Here is a 19,958-nt window from a genome sequence, read left to right on the forward strand (position 1 = left end):
GCCTGTGAGACGGTGCCCAGCGCAGGCAAGCCTGGACAGACTTCACACACTCAGAGTGTGGAGATACAGAGAAGTACGGTAACATTACACCATGCTAAATGGGCTGAGGGTACAGTAGCCACAAAATGGAATTACAGACAAAAGTCAGTGGTGTCTTTGTATCTGTCTATCATTTGAATGGTCAGCTCAAATTTAAACTTAAGCTCTATCAGGATCAAACCCCTTTTTGTGGTGGCTTGTTTTATATATTTTGAAAGAAGTCTCTGGATTTACTGGATAAAACAGTATAAAATAGTAATATTGTGAAATATTATTACAATTATATATTATATATACACACATGCATGTACAAACACGCACACTTTTTTATTTTTAAGGATTCTTTTAAGAATGCTAAGTTCAAATATACAGCATTTCATCCCTAACCGTCATAAACAACTTCTATTAAGCCGATATGCCTTATGTGATGTAAGACTACTCCTGATTAATCTCCAGCGAGTGTATATAATGTCAAACTGATTTTCTAAAACTACACATTGATTTCTTAAAAAAAATAAATGTTTTAATGACTGAAAAATGACTGCACCTAAGATGAATACAGTAATCAATTAACTGCAAATATATGCTATTTACTAAGAGAAGATTAACTGCTGACAAATCACAAACCAGAAAGAACAACTGAGGATACTTCCTGATTAAAAAACACTTGATGACAAAGGATCCCCAGCTTCAAAGCAGAGGAGAAAACGTCATGAATACGTTTTTCCTCATTAGCTGACCTGAACCCTGCTTTATATGGGGTTATTTCAAATAAGATTTCAAATCCATGTCAAACGAATACATCCATTGGCTGGAGAAATCCCTTAAAAAAAAAAAAACATATGAAAGACGTCTTGTATCAGAAACAAGGTTCGCAAATCAACATTAATCTTTCCAACATTGTAAACACCTCCACTGCACACACTGATTTTGTTTTCTGGCTGTGTGTGTGTTTTTGCGTTTAGGCCTGAGGTAGTGAGAATAGTAGTAAGTTTATGTTCTTGTTCTGACCTTCTGTCTCATTTATAATACATTGCCAGTATAAACCGTTATGAAAGTTTAATAAAGAAAAACTATCTTCCTTGTCTCCAGTCGCAGCATTATGACAGCATAATCTTTAATCAGAGCGATTGGGCAGGGATGGGATTTCAGCTCTGCTCATCAACTTGTCACGTTGGGATCTTCTTGTGCAAACACTCACCTGGACGCCTACCTGTCTCTTACGCTCTGCCCTCCTCCTACCTCCTACCAGTCAGATTAAAAAAAAAAAAAAAAAAAAAAAAAAACTTTAATTCATTAATTTATATCAATGTATTCAGCCATTGTTGTGCGACACCCAAACTTATTGTGTGATTGAAGCAACAGCAAGACACAGGCTTTTAAGGCTGAATAAAAAATAAAGAGATTTCGCAATTCTGTTAAAGGGATACTCCAAAAAATTACATTTTGTCATTAATCACATACCCCATGTTCATCCACAGAAAACACTATTTATATATATATATATATATATATATATATATATATATATATATATATATATATATATATATCATGATTGTGCATTTCTTATAATTTGTTTTTACATCTCAACTCATCTCAACTTTTTAAACTCTTTATTTTAAACTACTTTTAACTATTTTAACAAAATAGACTATTTTAGAGTTTTTTAATCTCACTTCATTCATAACTTTTCCCCCATCTACACTTACTATTTGCAAGTATTTTAATAGTTTTTAGACTTATTTAACTTTTATTATTATTATTATTTTTATTACATTTTTTTTCCTCGCTCTGAAGTGGTAAAGGCCTTCAATTAAACTACATTATTAGTTCATGAAACTACACAGCAAACACCAACTTAACAGAAAACACCAAAGTGCAACTGCAACGGTTTAAAATCACATGAAATATTATGAATCTATAGAAGTTTTATAGTATTGTCAATGTATGAGCAAATTTGAAGAAAAATTGAAGAAAAGCATTGCTATATTTCAAAGGATTGTGTTGATGAATAGGTTCATAGTGTACCTCAAAATGTTTTCTGCTGAGTTCAGCAGCCTACGCATGGCAAAAATAACCTCAGTGCTGAAACTCTGCTCTTGGACCAGCGCTGGTCTTTATCAATTGCTCCTCATTTCCTTCACACACTTTATTTTTTAAGAAACTCTGAGTGTATGAATGGAAGGTGTACCTCAGTAGCCAAGCCTGCTTTCTCAACAGTTAATCCCTGTCTTTGTTTGGTAGATTTAGAGTTGAATCTGCAGTAAAGCTGCATCACACACAATTTTCATCCTGGGGATATGAGCTCCCAAACTTCCCTGATGACTGTCTGGAGCCTAAAGCTCCCTGCTGAATACAGATGCTCTCACCTTTAACGTCACATACATCTGGATCCCGACACAGAGGTGGAGAGGTCTGTCTGCAAGGCCTGCATTATAATACACAGTGATAATTCAAATGCGACTGGGGTGGAATATTTGCCTTCGTAACTTCAGCTGTAGGGTTATTATTATTATTCCTATACATACTTTCATGATGTTGCTGTCATGATTAAACTACTTATAGAATCGATACATTCAGATCATAACTCAAAACACAGATGAGAAAAAGCATAATGTACGATATTCATGATTTGTTGGGGTTTATTTGTCTCCGTTTTATTGGAACGCCCTGGTCAACTGTCAAGATCACTTTAAGCTAGGCAATAATAATTGTATTAATAGGCAAAATGCATTTATTGAGTCATAAGCTGAGAATAAATCTTTTACTAAAATCACTTACAGTGTAAATTATTGACCAGCAGTGAACTTACGAACTCAGTGGACTGGAACAAAAAAAACAACTTGTTCCACCACACAAATTCAAAACTTGTTATAATTATTATCTATTTTTTTGAGTAAACATATTTGACTTTGTAGTCTATAGTTTTGCAACAGTTACAAGACCCCGTTTTCCCCCAGAAGTCATTTATGTAGCACATGATCTCTTTTGTGGATGAGCCACGTTATGATAGCCTCCAATAATACTAACGAAAGTAGTTTCCATATAATCATGGAAAATCCTAAAATAAAAGCTTACGCAGCAGGGCAGTTTTTCAGTCGCTGACTACCGTCTCCGTTTTCTCCCACTACGCTAAATGTTTATTCTGCTCTTGGAGCTCCCAGCTGGCATCAGGCAGAAATTATAGTTGTCTGGTGATGTGCCTGTACATGTCACTTTTGCTTTTACCACTCTACCTCTGTCCAATGTCTCGGTTAATGTTGATTGAAATATGGGCACTGTCTGTCTGCAAAACCACTTTGTGTCAACATGTCAATAGCCGCACAAGGAGAAATAAGTCAAAAAACTACCACATTGTCAAATCACACGGTACACAGAGCCGAGCGCAACAGATACGCCGGCCAGCGGAGAATTTGCGGGGTTTTGACAAGGATTTCACGCGGCACATCTTATGTTTCAGAATTAATCCCGCTGCAAAATTATGGGTTCTTTTCATCCCAAACTCTCATTGCCATGGTTACAATGTTTAAGCCTGCGAGATGAGCAGAATGAGGTGTAAGAGAGAAAAAAGGAAGACAGTGCCAAGCTTTGATTCTCGTACCGTTTCAACTGCGATCAAACGGATGAATCTAATCATAACAAAGGACAAATTCCATTTTGCCAGGGCTCATTGTGCTGTGAATTGAAAAAGGAGGGGGATTGCCGAGTTATAACAAAGTGATGGGGTCTGATGCTTAATTAAAGCACAATTTAACAAATTCTAGATGAATTTCTGCTGGCTAAGGAGGATCCAGGCCCTGAAAGTGAACAGCATGAAAAGAAAACTGACTTCTAAATATGCAGCCAGACTCACAAGAGTGTCACGCAGGGCCTGTGTGTTATACGTACTTGTCAAGGTTGGCGTGTAAGCAAATAGTCAGTTGTGCATGGACTACCTAGCTGTCTGAGAGTCGCGAACGAGACCCAGAGCAGGAAACGGTTCCTGACCCAGGCTTCACCCTGCACGCACACTGTCCCATGGCACTGACCGTCGCTGCAGTTAAAGGGTCTGGCTGTCTCTGTGTGTTAACTCACCCCCCCCCGAGCCACACACAGGATGCAGATGTGCATGGTAGCCGTTGTGTCCCTCAGGTCTTCCAGAGCTCAACCGACACCACTAGAGCTTCTGTACTGGAACAGAGGAACAGAGAAAGGGTGGTGTCAAAACATCTGAAGCATAAAGACTGGGATCTCTTGTAATTCATATATTATACTGGACACACTCTGTTGTCTGTGAGACGGACTGTGCTGTGATAATGACTGACTAGACCGCTCATTCGACGCCAAACATGTTGGTAGCTGTCCAAATGCTTGTGTCCACTGCCCTGTGCGTGTTCCAAGCACCCCAGTTATGTCATATGGACATTTATGAAGACAAAATGTGGACAAACACCTGTGATCTAGACAAACAGAGTTACAATATTACAGGCAGGGTATTCCTGTAACATGACACTTCCATTGCTTAGTACACTGTACTGTTCAAATGCTTGATACACTGAAACTATTAAAAGTGACAGGAGAGATGATGTTTATAAATATTTCTATTTCAAATTAATAAAGAGAGTGCATATTTACAAATCAACATTTTGGATTTTGTTCATCATTGTCAGAAATGGCAGAAAGCCTAAGTACAGACAACTACAGTTAGCATTGGTGTAAGGAAAATTGTATTAAATACAGAAGAATGTGAGGATTTAAAACAAATAAAATCCTGTTAAACTGCATTGCATTTACAGCAAAATAAATAAAACATTCAATGTAACATACTGACTTTGCCTATATTTTGCAACAGCATTCACATCAGAAATGTGCATGCGATGCCTTAAAATGCTACCTAAGGAGTCTGTTCACCAGGAACAAAGAGTACATCTATTCACTTGTACTAAACCACACAGTCCAATACCACATAATAATAAACAATAGAATCCGCTCTAAACCATAGGCTTCACACTCTACAAAAGTACACTATAGCAATACCTACACAGAAAAATTACATACCACCTTCAGAAGAACAAATTCAATGCAGTCAGCAGAGCTTCAGGACAATACACTAGCCTCGGAATTACAAACCACGACGAAGACTCACTACTCACTGCTGGTATTACTGTAAGCATATTATGAAAAGTTTCTTACTTTTCATAATAGTACTGTAGTATGAGGATTTTGAAAAATGTTGAGGAATGTTTTAGATGGTATAAATCAGTACCATATATTGATTTTTACCTGGCAAAATATTTTTGAACTTGGCATAACTACAAAAATATATAATAAAATGTATACAAATTGGAATAATAATACATCATTTACATTTTAATTATTATTTACAATTTGAACATCTAGTAACCATGTCTAGACATAAGTTTTATTGATTTTTAGTTGTTTTAGTTTATCGTTTTGGCCCATGTGGAATTTTACTGTTGCCCCCTAGTGGACCCTGGCCCCCCTTGATGAAAAATCTAGGTCGTTTGTTATATATTTAAGTAAAAAAATAAAATAAAACAATAATATACCATCTACACCACTACCATCTTTACTAATATACATCTCTTCCACTTTCCTGTAATACAACAAATCCATAGCCTTGAAATTTGTGCTCTTTGAATTCAGTAACGGGGTCAGTCTGTAGCTTAACTACTAAATACAGCTAGCCTGTGGATATTCTACTAAACTCAAAACTACAAGTGAATTGAATAGAATGTGTCCAAATAAAACCACTGTTAGAGAACAGATTCTAAAAAAAAAAAAAAAAAAAAAACTAAAACTTTTTTTTTTTTTTTTCCCTTCCCTGAACCCTGGTTAATTTGTGTGTCTGATATGAATGGACCTATTAAGCTGTAGTAGGTCAAGGAACACCTAATCAAATACGCTCTATTGACTAAAAAAAAAATACTAGAAATCAACAACGAGCATTAACAACACCAAATAACCCCAAGAAGCTTAACCTAGCTTTTCAACATGAGAAACGTCTTTTATCCATAAGCATTTATGTTTGATTCAAAGTCAGATGCTGTACACAAAAACAGAACGCCAATGGAGTGAGTCAAAAATGTGACATTTGGTGAACCAGAGCTGGTGGCTGCCTTGAGCAGCGGTACACAGAATGTCGCTGCAAAGAGCTGAACGCTGAATCACATGGCCATGCCCTCTTTATGCCTCCCTCTATTTCACGTTTCTTTCCTTTTCTTTCTCCTCCTTTCAGCTCTGGCCTTCACTAGCCCACAGAAAGGCTAAGTCCTCAAAGGCTTAGTTCAAACAGACTGAGCTGTGGAGGTCTTAACTGCGGAAGACTTCCCTCTGAGGGGCCGGATTCCAAAAGGCTGATTTCTGAGAGGAATTCGTTTCTGGAGAGAAGAAGTCGTCGTCTTAAGGCTGGTAAGTTCCAGGTGTTCAGGCCAGAAAGAGGTGTTAGGATTCTGGACAGGAGACAGATGGAGTTTTTAACAGCGGGGGGGGGTCAGGAGAGGTCAACGTCGTGGACAAGCAGAGGGGACGATCCACATGACCGCACGTCCCAAGAGGCTGCTGACAGTAAAGGCTACTGCTGAATTTATGGTGCTCCTCAATCATCTTGCTGCCAAGACTATATAACAGATTTAACCAGTTGACTTTGGCCAACTCGGCTTGAGATTCATGGCTTTTTATCCAGGGTACGGCTGAAAGCAGACGATGCTCTCCTCGCCACGCTGACTTGGAGAGGACCGCGTCCGGAGAAACGAGCAAATAAATCAAAACCACTCATTTCCCTCTAGAAACTCGGCAAAAGTCACAATATTCCACAAACAGGATGATTGCACGCCTAATGGAAAATCTGACCATTAAGTATGAAATGAGATGAATAACAATGGCACACAACATCTCTGCGTGTAGCTGAATCAGGACGCGCGGTGCAATCGTTACCCCACTGAGACCATCACACACCCCGACATCTCTCAGCACCAGTGATGTTTCATCAAAATGATGAAGAGGAACATTTGCTGACTCAACATCTTCACAGACCTGGCTGCAATTTATTGGAAGTGATGAACTTTACATTGTCAAATATACGTATGGCCATGCAGTGATGTGAAAGTTTGTGCTTATGAATACGCAGGTTTGACTTTCAAACTGTCACAAGTTTACAGGATGATATGTATTAAAGACTAAAGGAAAATAAATAAATATGACAACATATAACACATATGGTATAACACTTTAACATCTCAGTAACGGTTTGGGTCAAAAGTTGTAAAATGTACATAACTTATGGTTATAAAATATATATATATATATATATATATATATATATATATATATATATATATATATATATATATATATATATATATATATATATATATATATATATTCTCTGAATAGAAAGTTAGCGACAACAGCTTTCATTTGAAGGATATTATTGTGCAAAAATGTTGATAAAAAACCGGATAAAAGTAGGTTACACTTTTATATAAAATTCAGAAAATTTAAGAGGTTTTTTTTGTTACATAATCTGATTTACATTTGAGTACACCAAGTACATATTTAGCACTTTACAACAGAACATGTGTGTTCTGCCCACATGCTTTGTCATTTAGCCATCTAAATGTTCAGTCTGATGGCACCCATTTACTCCAGAGGATCCATTGGTGGACAAGTGATGTAATGTAAAATTTCTCCAAATCTGTTTCGACAAAATGACTGGAGAGTGAGTCCATTTTTAGCATACTTCCATTTTAGGGCTGAACTATTTTTTTAAAATTGCAGTACAGAGCTGTATTATCTCTAGTTTGAATATATATATTTTTTCCAAAAATAAAAATATTGAAGCAAAGACTCAAAGAAGAAAGGTCTACATAGACCTAAATGCCAGACTTTTTGTTAACTCTTTAGAAACCTGACATAAATGAGAATGGAAACCTAAAATTTTCTGTCAAATACATACATATTTACAGTAAGCTAATGTAATGTAATGTACTCGTTCAATAACCAAAATAACCTCAAAGTCTACCTTTCAACACATTCTTTTCAATGCTGAATACAAAAGCTAAACATGTTTGCTGTCCTTGTGCCAACAATATTGCTGGACCGAAGATGGCCTCTTTCTCTCTCCTCACATCAGTCCCCCCCTCTGCGCCCTGCCCCCTTTCATGCAGAACAACATGCATATGCAAATGAACCATAAGCCCCTGCCCTCACCATTCCGCCATTCTTTCAGATGCACCTCAATAGCCCGCGCATCCTAAACCGAAGGTATTCATGACGGACGGCCAATGCGAAAGTGGCCAGAACCTAATTTCATTTATTGCGTATTCCTTTCCACATCTCTTTTCCCTCTCGCTCATTCCGCGCAGCTAGCCAGTGGACTGGGCGCAGTCTTAATACGCTCGGTCCATTGTGGCCCAGCTTTGTTGTCCTCCCCAGTCGCTATCATCCGTTCTCAGAGCAGACAATGGGCAGCGTTGACGCTGGACACGGCGGTCATGTTCTATTTGCCGATGTGCATTATCTCCCAATCCCGTCCTTTTGCTGCCCATGCTCTGCGAGTGTCCCTCGCTCTGAATAGAGTCTAAAGCCATTATTGGAGGGAGAAGGGGGGAATAAAAAAATGTGGTGGGTGAAAGTGGGCATGGACTGTTATATAGGCTACATTTGGGCTTGGCCACATGCATACTAATAACATCATTACAGAGCGGCTCTTCTGGAGAGCATGTTTACTTTGTTATGGTTTCCATCACCTTCCTCTCCTCCACCGCCAAATCGCTAATGCCCACCTCTTTCTCTCCCCCTCCATTTCACCTTTTTTTTTTTTTCCCTTTTCCCTGAATGTAAATAGCACGCAGGGCTAATTTTCTTATATTTTGCCAAAAAAAAATTAAGTTACGTAGTTCCAGTAATTCTCTCTCCAGCGGGAGCACACTGTGTGGGTGGTGCTCCGCACAGCGAGCACTTCTTTTCCATGGCATTGAACTTGACCCTGAATGACCTTTTTATAATGAGTGAATTGAAAACATCTCCCTTTGGAATGCAGCTTGTAGACACTGGCTAGGGCTGTTTTTTTCTTCCCCGACACCCCCTTCCACACATCTCTGCTTTTGATGAATTAAAGGGGCAGTATCCTCATCCTCCTCACCTGCGCTGTAACGCGTGGCTGTCAAAGGATGGGAGGTCAATAACGCTGCCTTTATAAAGCAGAGTCCACTGAAGAGAGACACAGAGAGGAGAAAAAAAGCTGCCGCTTTCTCCTTCAGGCGCCGAGGCAGCAAAAGAAACCAATACCTGTGCTTTTATTTACAGCATAAATACAAGCTTACAAGAGTGAGGGGTTTGTACAGGCTGAGCCGTGGCTCAATTCCCCACCATAACACTAAACACTTGAAAGCGGCTGGCGCTACGGTACAACATTGCAAACATCTACAGATCCACAGAAGTGTGATCATTGAGAACCCGAGTTCAAGTGACTAAGGAGCTCTACGCACTTCTCAGCGGCACCTTGGGACAAATCAATGTTTGACACAAAGCTCAGCTGAGCACAGTCTCTGTTAGCTGGCTGGTAATGGTGATAATATATTGTACCTGCAGCACTGCTATCAATATTAGAGGTTAATGATATGATACACTGAACTGAACTGAATTAGCTTTGTATGTAAACTGAGATTGGGCAGTATGAACATATATAGAGTGCAAGAAAGAGTTAGACAGCAAAGGCACATTTCTAAGATGTTTATAGTGCAGATTTGGAAGAATAATTTTTTTCAAATGTGTTAACATTTATGTTTTAATTTTGTGTTATCCAATAGTTACTCATTGGCTGAATGACGTTTAAAGAGTCACTCAAACTGAATCGTTTACTTACAATAGATGATTTGTCCAAAAACCTTTATCGATGAATCGGTGATTCATTCAATAAACCAAATCGCTTCGTTAAAAAACACTGATTCGCTCAAGAACAAAACAAGTGAGCCGATGTGTAGGAACACACATACTTCTCTATTACAGCATGTGAAAAACTGTTCACAAAAAGAGTATGTGTGAATTCATTATATAATAAATGCCAATCAAAGGCCAAATCCTGAATAGTGCAGGATTTCTGGAATATATTTAGCAGTACGTTCATCTCCAAATACAGTACTCAGTATGTGATCACTGACTAATTCACTCAACAAAACTCAATCATTTAAAAATACATTATAATAATTTGTTGAGGAAGGAAACAAGTTACTGCCAATATGATACTGTTGTTCTCAATATCAGCTGGCCTGTGACTACCTTAACACCACTTTTGCTCACAGGGTTATTGCTTAATCACTTTTTTTGTGATTTTGGTCAAACTGTCTTCTTTAATGTAAATACAGCCTCTCACATAAAAGTACAATACGAGGCAGAAGGTTTATTCGTGACCTTCTTCAATATGGAGTGAGTTGACACTGACATTTTTTTTTTTTCTTTTTGATGGCACTGATAGAGTCAGATAGCAGCGGTCCAGTATTTTGTGTGTGTATGTGTGTATGTGTGTATGTGTGTGCGCGCGTGGCTCTGAAGTGTGCTAGAGAGGTGCATTTGATCTTAATGGTGATATATTCTCCGTCACCGCTGTCACGATCCATCACTTAGCGCAGACCTGCCGCAGCTGCCCAGTTGAGGTGTGGCTTATTACACCACCCCAAAGCTCATGAATAATAAACAGGGTTGAAGAGCCATCTAAGCTAAGACCCTGAGAAGCAATATCCCCGTGGCAACGTCACCTCACCCCCCGGCCCTGCCACCGTCATCCCTCTCTCTTCCCCCTTCCTCCCTCCCACCACAGAACTCCATGTTTATGCATGATGCCTGTTTCATATGTATCGGCCACATCATTTCTGCTGTTGTCCCGGGAACTGATGACACGCTCTGCATTAGGAGTGATGACCTGCACACAAGGGCCCGACACTTGCTCCACTTTACAGCCATTGTCAAAACACTGCTGCATTATCCACACAAACACACACACACACATATATATATACACACCCTCAGATAATATACAAGGGGTTGTTGTTTTTCATAAATCTTTGTGAATAGTGAGTTTGTGTGTGCGTATCTATTTGCAGTTTGCTTACACATTGCCTGCTTATGTCTTATTATCAAGAAAGAAGTAAGACAAGTGAGACAAAAGAAAAGGTGCTCTCCGACAATCATCTACTCATAATTAAAGCTGCCTTATTATACTTCACATCTCGCTTTGGTGTCAGAGAGAGAGGAGAGTTGATCCAACCATTTTCAAAGTTTTTTCTCTCTCTCTCTCTTTCTCATTCTTTCCAACTCTGTTCCCGATCTGAATGGAAGAAAAAGAATACATAATGCATATTATGGACACGTAAAAAACAGCACTTTATTAATATTTAATCTGAGGATGCCAATGTCTCAGTATTTCCATATCAAAACAGATATTACGTTTTGTTTAGGTCTGGGCTCATTTTTTAATTTCAGCTGTTCTCAGGCTCCTTTGCTTTATATGGCTGTAATGTGGATCCTTTTGCTTGCATTGATAAAGCTGGCTTAGTTTTTTTTTGTATATGCTTTATGATTTTATGGCACAGCTCTTGTTTCTGCAATACATTAAACTGGAAGAACTAACAGAACCTGGAAGAAAAAGAAAAATATATCCTTGAAGAAACAAAAACGCACACAAAAAAAAGCAATATACATAATTTTAGGTACTTTAAAAAAAGAAAAAAAAGAAAAAAAAAGAAAATGTTTCCTATATGCCTACCAAATCTGAGATCTTTTTTTTTTCATTACAAAGTAATATAATAATACTTTTTACATTACTATTTTAACATGTAATTTATTCTTGTAATGGCAAAGCTGATTTATAGAATGGCTAAAGTTCTTTTTTTTTCTTGTTTTTCTCCAGAACAGTTAACACTTTGTGGAATATTCCTTACATTAAACCATTAAAACTGAACTAAAAAAAATGCAGTACATCTACGATTTCAGTTAGACAAAAATATGTGCTATATAGCTGATTAATTCAACTAATGCGCAAAATACAGTTTTGTTTGATTTTTAGTTTTCTTTGCCAGCCAGAATGAATTAATCAATTTACTTGACAATGGCAGAAACAACTTTAAGGCTTTCTAAAACATAATTCTATACACACAACATTTGTTGGGGAGGAAATGTGTCCCTTCAAAGCTCATATAACACTGGCGCCACCACTAATGCTATACATTTTTACCCAGTGCCATTTATTCGTCAAATTACAGAGACTATTAGGTTAAAATGGGATTATTTCTTCTTTTTTTTTTTTTTTTTATCAGCAGTATGTAAGACCCGAATTGATTACATCTGTCTCCAATTACTTTACTATTCACCTAACTTTGGACAGGTGGGAAAGTGTTCTGCTCGTGGATTCAAGCGGACAACAGCTCCCTCACACAGACGCTCGTTTTTTCCCTCCTAATCTCTCTCTGCTTTCACTTTGATCTCTCTTTCTTTCCTCCTCAATCTCTCTATTGCTACTGTCTGCCCATTGACTCACTCGGTTCCTCGTTTTCTGTTTCTTCTGATGTCCTTCCGTTCGCTCTTGTTTTGTACCTTCCTCCTTCAAACAGTTTTGTCCTTAAGCATTCCTTCACAACCTTCCCCCATTTGAGATCACTGCGCCCCCCGTCTGAGCCTGCGCTGGCCCTCTGCCCGTACACACATTTGTGTCTGCCTTTTGAGTGTTTTCAGAGGCCCATTAAACAGCGCCTTGGCAGGGCCCGACACACTCACCTCACCTCTAAGACCCACAGAATGAAGGAAGGTTATCAGATTCCCTTATCCATGCCAGACACACACACACACACACACACATTCACAGAAACTCAAGTTTTGAGGTTGCTTGCACATAGAAGCTCTTTGCTTCCTTCTCCTAACATTGGGGCATGAAATCAAACTGGATTTCCCCAGCAGCCAGTGGGACTGTAAGGTGGGCTTGAAGCCAGCATGTCTGGTCACCGGCCGGACTCGGTACCCTCAAGCTGAGAAGGTGGGGTTGGACTTCTTAGGGGTGCACCTCTTAAATCTGGGTATGCTACAACTGTGCCTTCTGCTGGCCAATGGGAGAAACTCAAGTGTACAGGACGGAGGTTCCTGCTAACGTAAGTTACCACATGCTATCAAGTGCTAAAGATCACACTTCAAAACTTTAAAATATTCACTGTGCTTTTTGTCAGGGACAGCATTGGATTACACAATGTATTTAAAAGTAGAGAATTAACACAAGCGTATGCAAACAGCATTGATGGTTTTCACTACAGATGACATAAATATGTTCAGCAGAAACAAGAAGCATGACCTCTTGTGATAGGGTCAATGACTAACTTTAACCAAGAACACACTGCAGTGACCATAAACGCAATAGCCATCACCACAACAGAGAAAATCTTCATTACAATCACACTTAAACAAGTGGAAGCAAGTTGTCATGGAAATTGTCTAAAGTCATTGCTAATTTAGAATTTAACTGGTGCCAGTGAAGGAATGTTTCTAATTACCATAACAAGGAGGCTGATGGGTAAATATAGATCCTAGGTGCTGCTGTGGTGGCTGTTTGATGCGACTATACAGAGATGTGTCAGAGTCAATCATCATACCTTCTTGCACCTGCAAAAATGGAGCATGAACTCCTGGAAGGAAGTTGTGAGAAAGACATGAGAGAGGATATGAGTGGAGAGGGGTGGGAAAGAGCAGAAAGGAAAGAGAGGAAGCTAGAGGAAAAGAGGAGAAGTACTGCGTGGAAAGTAAAAAAAGGAGAACAGATGAAGTTAAAGAGAAGAGAGAAAAAAAGAGATAAGGTGAGACTAAAAACCAGAAGGAAAGAAAAAAAGGAAATGACGTGAGACAAGATGAGAGGACTCAAAAAGGAAATGGAAAAGTACAAAGAAAAATGAGAGAGGAAAAAGGCAAAGCAAAGCAAAGGATGTGTGGAAAAGAACAAAAAAGGGTAAATGAAAGAAAGGTAAGAAAAATGTACAAATTAAAGGGAGAACAAAAAGGTGACAAGAGGAAAGAAAATATAAAGAAAACGGAGAGAAGACAGAGCAAAAAAAAAAAGATGCGCTGAGAACAGAGAATGAAAAGGAAGACAGATGTAAAAGAGAGAAAGAGAAAGAGAGAGAGAGAGAGAGCAACAAGCTGATGGAGAAGTGGATATTTTGATTTGACTTGTGAGTTTGATGACTACCTCCCTCCGCCACCTGTGAAGGTCTCTGCACCATCAAAGCACATTAGACACATTAGGCCCATGCTTACTTATGAGCAAGATAAAAAGCTGTGGGGCCTCTGCCTTCTCAAGCTGTGAGTGGAATAGCTTTGCAATTTGCCTGCAAAAAAACAGCATTTTGATCTTAATGAATATAAAATGGCTGCCATTAAAAGTAAAACAGATTATTTTGGGCTTTTCAGGGTGTGCGGCTCTCTGACAGTCTTGGAGGGCCACTATGATCTTTCATTAAAACCTCACAGCGGGGTCCCCTCCGCGGCCGACCGGGGCCTCAGCCCTCAAAGAGATTGGCTGCATTTAAAAGTCATTTTCATAAATCTACACAGATTTCAGAAATTCCGTAATGAAAGCCATGCGAGAGGGGCCGGCGGCTTGGCTTCACCACTTTCATTGAGCCGATGGTCACACTGGTTATATATATAGAGAGAGAGAGAGAGAGAGAGAGAGAGAGAGAGAGAGAGAGAGAGGGGACCAGTCCCATCCGAATCACCCCCATGGCAGCTAGCCACACGAGCCTCTGCCTGATCTATGCTTGTTAATGACTAGCATGTGCTAATTACTGTTAGTAGCCAGGCTCTGGCTCACAGCGCTACAGATCCCCAGCATAGGCTACCTGCCCAATCGAGGGCCTGGATGCCGCACACTTTTAATTGCATTAAACTTTGCCTAGTGATTTGCTTCGCTGGGAGAGAGAGGGAAGGACTGACAGCTGGCCAGCTCTGCTAATGGACCTTCGGAAATCCAGCGGGGACTGATGTTATTGGTCTTGTTTTTATTCATCTGTGTGATCTTGACACGGTACCAAGACACTCTAAAGCATCTCACACATCTTCTGGGACTGAACGCTGCCAAAACACTACCATTGTACCTAACGTTGTCACCTAACGTTGAAGAAGAGGAGTAAAACTCATTCCATTAATGGTGCACTAAAGTAATTTTTTGTTGACATTACACTAGTCGATATATAGGACATAGGCTGGTCACCTGTGGCTTTTTAGATGCAGATTGATCTAAAAGCAAACATTTTGGTTTGTTAAGTTAACTTATATTATAGCGAAAATGTCAATAAGATGAAGATTGCTGAGATAATGCAAGGTAATGTAATCCAGCTAGTCACGTGATCTCAACATCACAGTCCCCATTTGGAAGAGATATTAATTTTATTATTCGACTTGAAAGTATGCCATTTCCTGTGAATGTATGTACAATGTACAAGTATTAACTGCTTTGAGTAAATAGCTCATAATAATTTAACTGATATAGAAAGGCCGTACAAAAAAAGAAGCTATAAATAAGGTGGATTATTCAAAAAGAAGTATATTATTTGAAATATATTGTTATTTTAAAAGTTACTTAATACTACAAAACTCTTACCATTACGACCTGCCAGCACTAAATATGAAAATACCACAAATGCATTAAACTAAAACTAATTCAGAAAAAACTAATAATACAAAGTCATGCAGATAGAGAGAGACAGGTGGGCAGGCAGATAGATTGATTTCACCATGTTAAATAAATTTCTATTTTGACACTAGTGATATGGCTGAAATTTTAAATACTTGTAAGTAATTTACATGTCTAAGCGGGTGTCTTTAAAAAAAATTAAAACAAAACAACAAATAAAAACTAGTGCACCTCTAAAAGTTCTGATCTCTTCATTGCAGGCCACTGTGTCTTTGAAACTTGGGCAAAAATCATCTGCTGTAAAGGCTGTGTGCAAGGAGCAAAACTGCAAAACTCATCTTGTCTGCAAGTTTGGCAAAAACTTCAGTAACGTGCTTGTTGCACTGCATGCTGCTTGGGGCTTAGCTTCTATCTTCTGGATCACTGTAATATGCATGAGGACCGGACAGTGAGTTACACATCCATTAATGTATGCACTGATCTGTGGCCTTCTGGGTCAGTCTTAAACCCTTTCATGCAAAAATCACTCTCTACGCGCTTTCATCTTCCGTTTGCAACAACTTAGATCTTTCTCTTGGACATCTCTGATATATCTCTACAAACAGAAAACATAAGTAGCATGTCATATCTGTAGGCAAACAAACGAGTAAATACATGAATTATAGATCGAGAAATAAATGAGGACGGTACACGGGTATCTGAATGCCTCCGCGGAGTGATGTACAAACAGCGCAGGGGCGACACACAGAATGATTGGCTCTGGCTGCAATCCCCTGCTAAGAGAGAGCTTAGGGAAGGACACACACATCCAACACACACACACACACACTGAGACAGACACTTCAACATCATGGTCTGAGATCCAAAGGGAAATTAGTGGGCACTTAGCTCCACACATGTCGAGTGTTTCAGCTGGGATCCAGGCCATAAGATCCAAGCAGCAGCACATGAAAGAGACTCAACTGCCCTCCAGCCTCCAGCCCTCCTCCGCTACATTGCAAATACCTCAAAGAAAGATGTTTGCTTCCACACACAGACGTTTCTCACGTCTGAGCTTGTACGAGTATGTGGTCGCGCTTGCTTCCGCAGCAAAAACTGCTAAGGGACGGCGAGGCTGACAAAAACATTACCATTATTTTTCTAATCATCTCCAATGACTCTTTATTCACTGTACTGTCTGCACTTTCTACATTCACTGTAAATACCCAATTTTCTTGTTTATATAAATATCTAAATATACCCAAGGTGTTAATACCATGTCAAACTCACTGAAATTCATATGTTGTGACACACAACTAGTGGCTTAATGAGAACTCCCACGCTCCCTGAATCATTCGACACTACTCCAAAACATCTCTGTGATTGATGCAGCCAAGTATAATGCCATTTCAGGTCTCATTGAAGTTTATAGCATACTGTTCACTAAAAATGAAACATTACTACATTTTATAAGCTGCTGCAATTTATGTGGCTGAAAAATCAGCTGTCGGAAGGCGACAAATCCCACCTACTCTGTGAATGTCTGCTCAGCTTTACCATACTCATATACTTTACTTTTTTACCCCATATATAATGCTAGTCGAGTTTTCTTATATCGAAACCATTATAGTTTAGGCCGTGTTTACATGTGCGGTTTTATTTTCAAGCAGCATTTTAAAATGAAAACGATCCTCGTCTACACTGACAACCAAAACCGCAATGCCACATGACCATTAATGCATGAACAACCATAGATACGTATAGGCAGATTCATTACATGCTTTGAGCAGTCAACTGGGAATTCTACCTATGCATATCTACTACGAGCATGATGTTATTGTTTAGACTATTGCCAAGGATACGCACATAAAATAAGGGTAGCCATGCTATCATTTTCAAAAGTCTCTATTTTGGTCCGTTTACAGTGAAACCCAATGCCAGAGTTTTCAAAACTAAAATGAGATCTCCAGCATTTTCAAAAGTCTCAATTTTCAAAGGTGAAAAACTATGGAGTAGCATAAACAACAAGTGTAACAATTACGTGTTTTAAAACGTAAATGCACTAGGTTAGTGTTTATTCTCTCATCATATAATTACAAAGGTTGTACTGTACCTTTAAGACTATAACGTGTAGAATCCTTTCTTGATTCGATAACCTCTCTGTTTTAGAATAAACAACAAGAAAAACTGTATTTTCCATGATTTTTCCCCATAAATCATTAATAAACTAATTCATTTTAGTTAAATTAGTTAAACTAGTTTTACAGAACATAACTTCAACCGTTTTTCGAAACTCAACCAAGAAAATTATTTCTTTCCACAATATCTCCAATTCTTTTAATGAAAGTGCTTAGGTTGTTCTTTGAAATTAACTTTATAGCATAACCTGAACTTTTTTTATTTTGCTTTTGTTTTAAAAAGCAGCCAAAAAAAAAAATTACAAGGAAAATCCCATTTTCCCTGATATGTCCAATTCAACATGGCCACCGCTCGTCACACAGAAAAACAGTGAAAGCCGGGAGTGGAAGTTTCAGGTGTGCCACAGGGCGCCAACGGGCAGCGCAAAACGTTCTAGGCCACTCGGCAGATCTCCGTGTTGTTTAGCGCCCACCGCCCAGTTGTAATTCTGTGTTTATCAACTCTTTATTATGGGCGCATCATCATTTACAATGGTACCATCTGCTCATTACCTTTCCTGAGTATGGGGCAAATTGCTTTCACAGGGAGTTAACCAGGAGAAGGAAAATTGTCAGCAATAGAGAGAAAATCAAGAAACCTGCTCCCGTCTATTTGCAAAGGCTGTTACCCACACAAGAGATTCAGAAACACGTTTATTTTTTAAGGGGATAAAATAATTAGCCGGCTCTGGTTGTGCGAAGAGAAACAACGAGATTGGTAAATTAGAGCGAGAGGCCTCTGTCGAAATCAAATAAATTCGGAGCGTTTTATGGGTACCTGCAGCTGTGTAGCAAAAACAAATATCGCATATGACCACATGACTCTAATTTATCTGGTTCTCTCCTAAATTAACAGCCCGGGCCAGGCAATGGGAAAAACAGTAGGAAGCAGAAAATAGGAGAATTCCTATCTCCTCTCTCGCATTTAGTCCATTAACTCTTCTAACCACGACGGATGAGGAGAGGCACTCGCTTACAAAAAGCACCCATCAGGGAAAAACACAAACGCCTAACACCTAAACCTTTACTCAACGTGGAGAATTAGACCGCATTTCTCGTCGGACGGTGAGTATCGATACTGCGGGTGGCACCGTTTTCTCCAAAATTCATGGCAGAAAAGAGAAAGGGAGGGAGACCATCTGTTTTATTTTGCCTTTACAGTCATGTATGGAGAAGCACATCTGCGAATTAATCCAAATTAAATGATAAAAATAGTGAGAAAACAATCGAATTGAAGAGGTGCCACCTTTTGGCATTCTATGTCGTTACGTCACACGGCCTGTTACTCACATTGGTTCTAATCAGACTAAGCCAATCCAATCCATTAATTCAGCATGCAGTATCCAAACTCTTCGCAAATGAGATATCCAAGGAAAGACAGACACACAAAAAGAGTGTGTAGCAGAAACTCCGATCCCACTGACGGATTGTGACAATACGGTATCAATGACGGAGACCAACCCTGCACTTTTCCATCTGATTTATGTAACGGGTCATGCTGGCGCCTGTGTGTGATAGATTCGAGACTGTCGGGACGAGTTGTTAGACTTTTGGACATTCTCCAATGTGAAGGCTGACATTATTCATGATATTTTGGAAGGAACAGAGGCTAAAAGATCTTTGACATTCAAGGATTGTGACCCTGCAGCTACGTGAAAATGTGTGTAGGCACGTTGGAGGCAGATGCCATCAGATGAATCAGTGGTCACCAGCGTACAGCGTTATCAGAGCTCACACGATGTCAGGGCTGCAGGGCGGCCCCTTCCCAACACACACACATCACATCAGTCTTGCTCTGACATAGTATACTGTTGTGATGGCTGAGCAGCAAAAGAGACAGCAACCTCTATAAGCAAACTGAATGTATGTTTTTCTATCATAAAGAACACTGAGCTAAAATGAAACTGAGCTAAAAAGCATGTTGAAATGTGAAATGGACCTGGTTTAACTGAAGGTAAATAACGACTGATGATAGGAGTACTGCATGCGAACTCAATATAAAATGAAAATACACCCCATCTATGTTTGCAAATGCATGATACTAATCTTATTGTGAATGCTTCATCCATGCATCTTCATATTTTTGTTTT

At 39.1% G+C, this 19,958-nt stretch overlaps 1 long non-coding RNA gene across 10 annotated transcripts in view; it reads right to left on the reverse strand.

Moving 5' to 3' along the window:
- The window catches only part of LOC122356802, a 351,371-nt gene that overhangs the window by 216,452 nt on the left and 114,961 nt on the right, over positions 1–19,958 (reverse strand). For 8 of the 10 annotated variants that reach the window (XR_006252386.1, XR_006252383.1, XR_006252387.1 and 5 more), the window contains exon 6: positions 4,117–4,212. The exons of 1 other annotated variant lie outside the window; for it this stretch is intronic. This is a non-coding gene — a long non-coding RNA (uncharacterized LOC122356802). The remainder of the gene's footprint in view (positions 1–4,116; positions 4,213–19,958) is intronic. One more of the 10 variants, XR_006252385.1, reaches the window with a different exon arrangement.

Source organism: Puntigrus tetrazona, chromosome 13 (genome assembly GCF_018831695.1).
Source record: "Puntigrus tetrazona isolate hp1 chromosome 13, ASM1883169v1, whole genome shotgun sequence".
Lineage (NCBI taxonomy): Eukaryota > Metazoa > Chordata > Actinopteri > Cypriniformes > Cyprinidae > Puntigrus > Puntigrus tetrazona.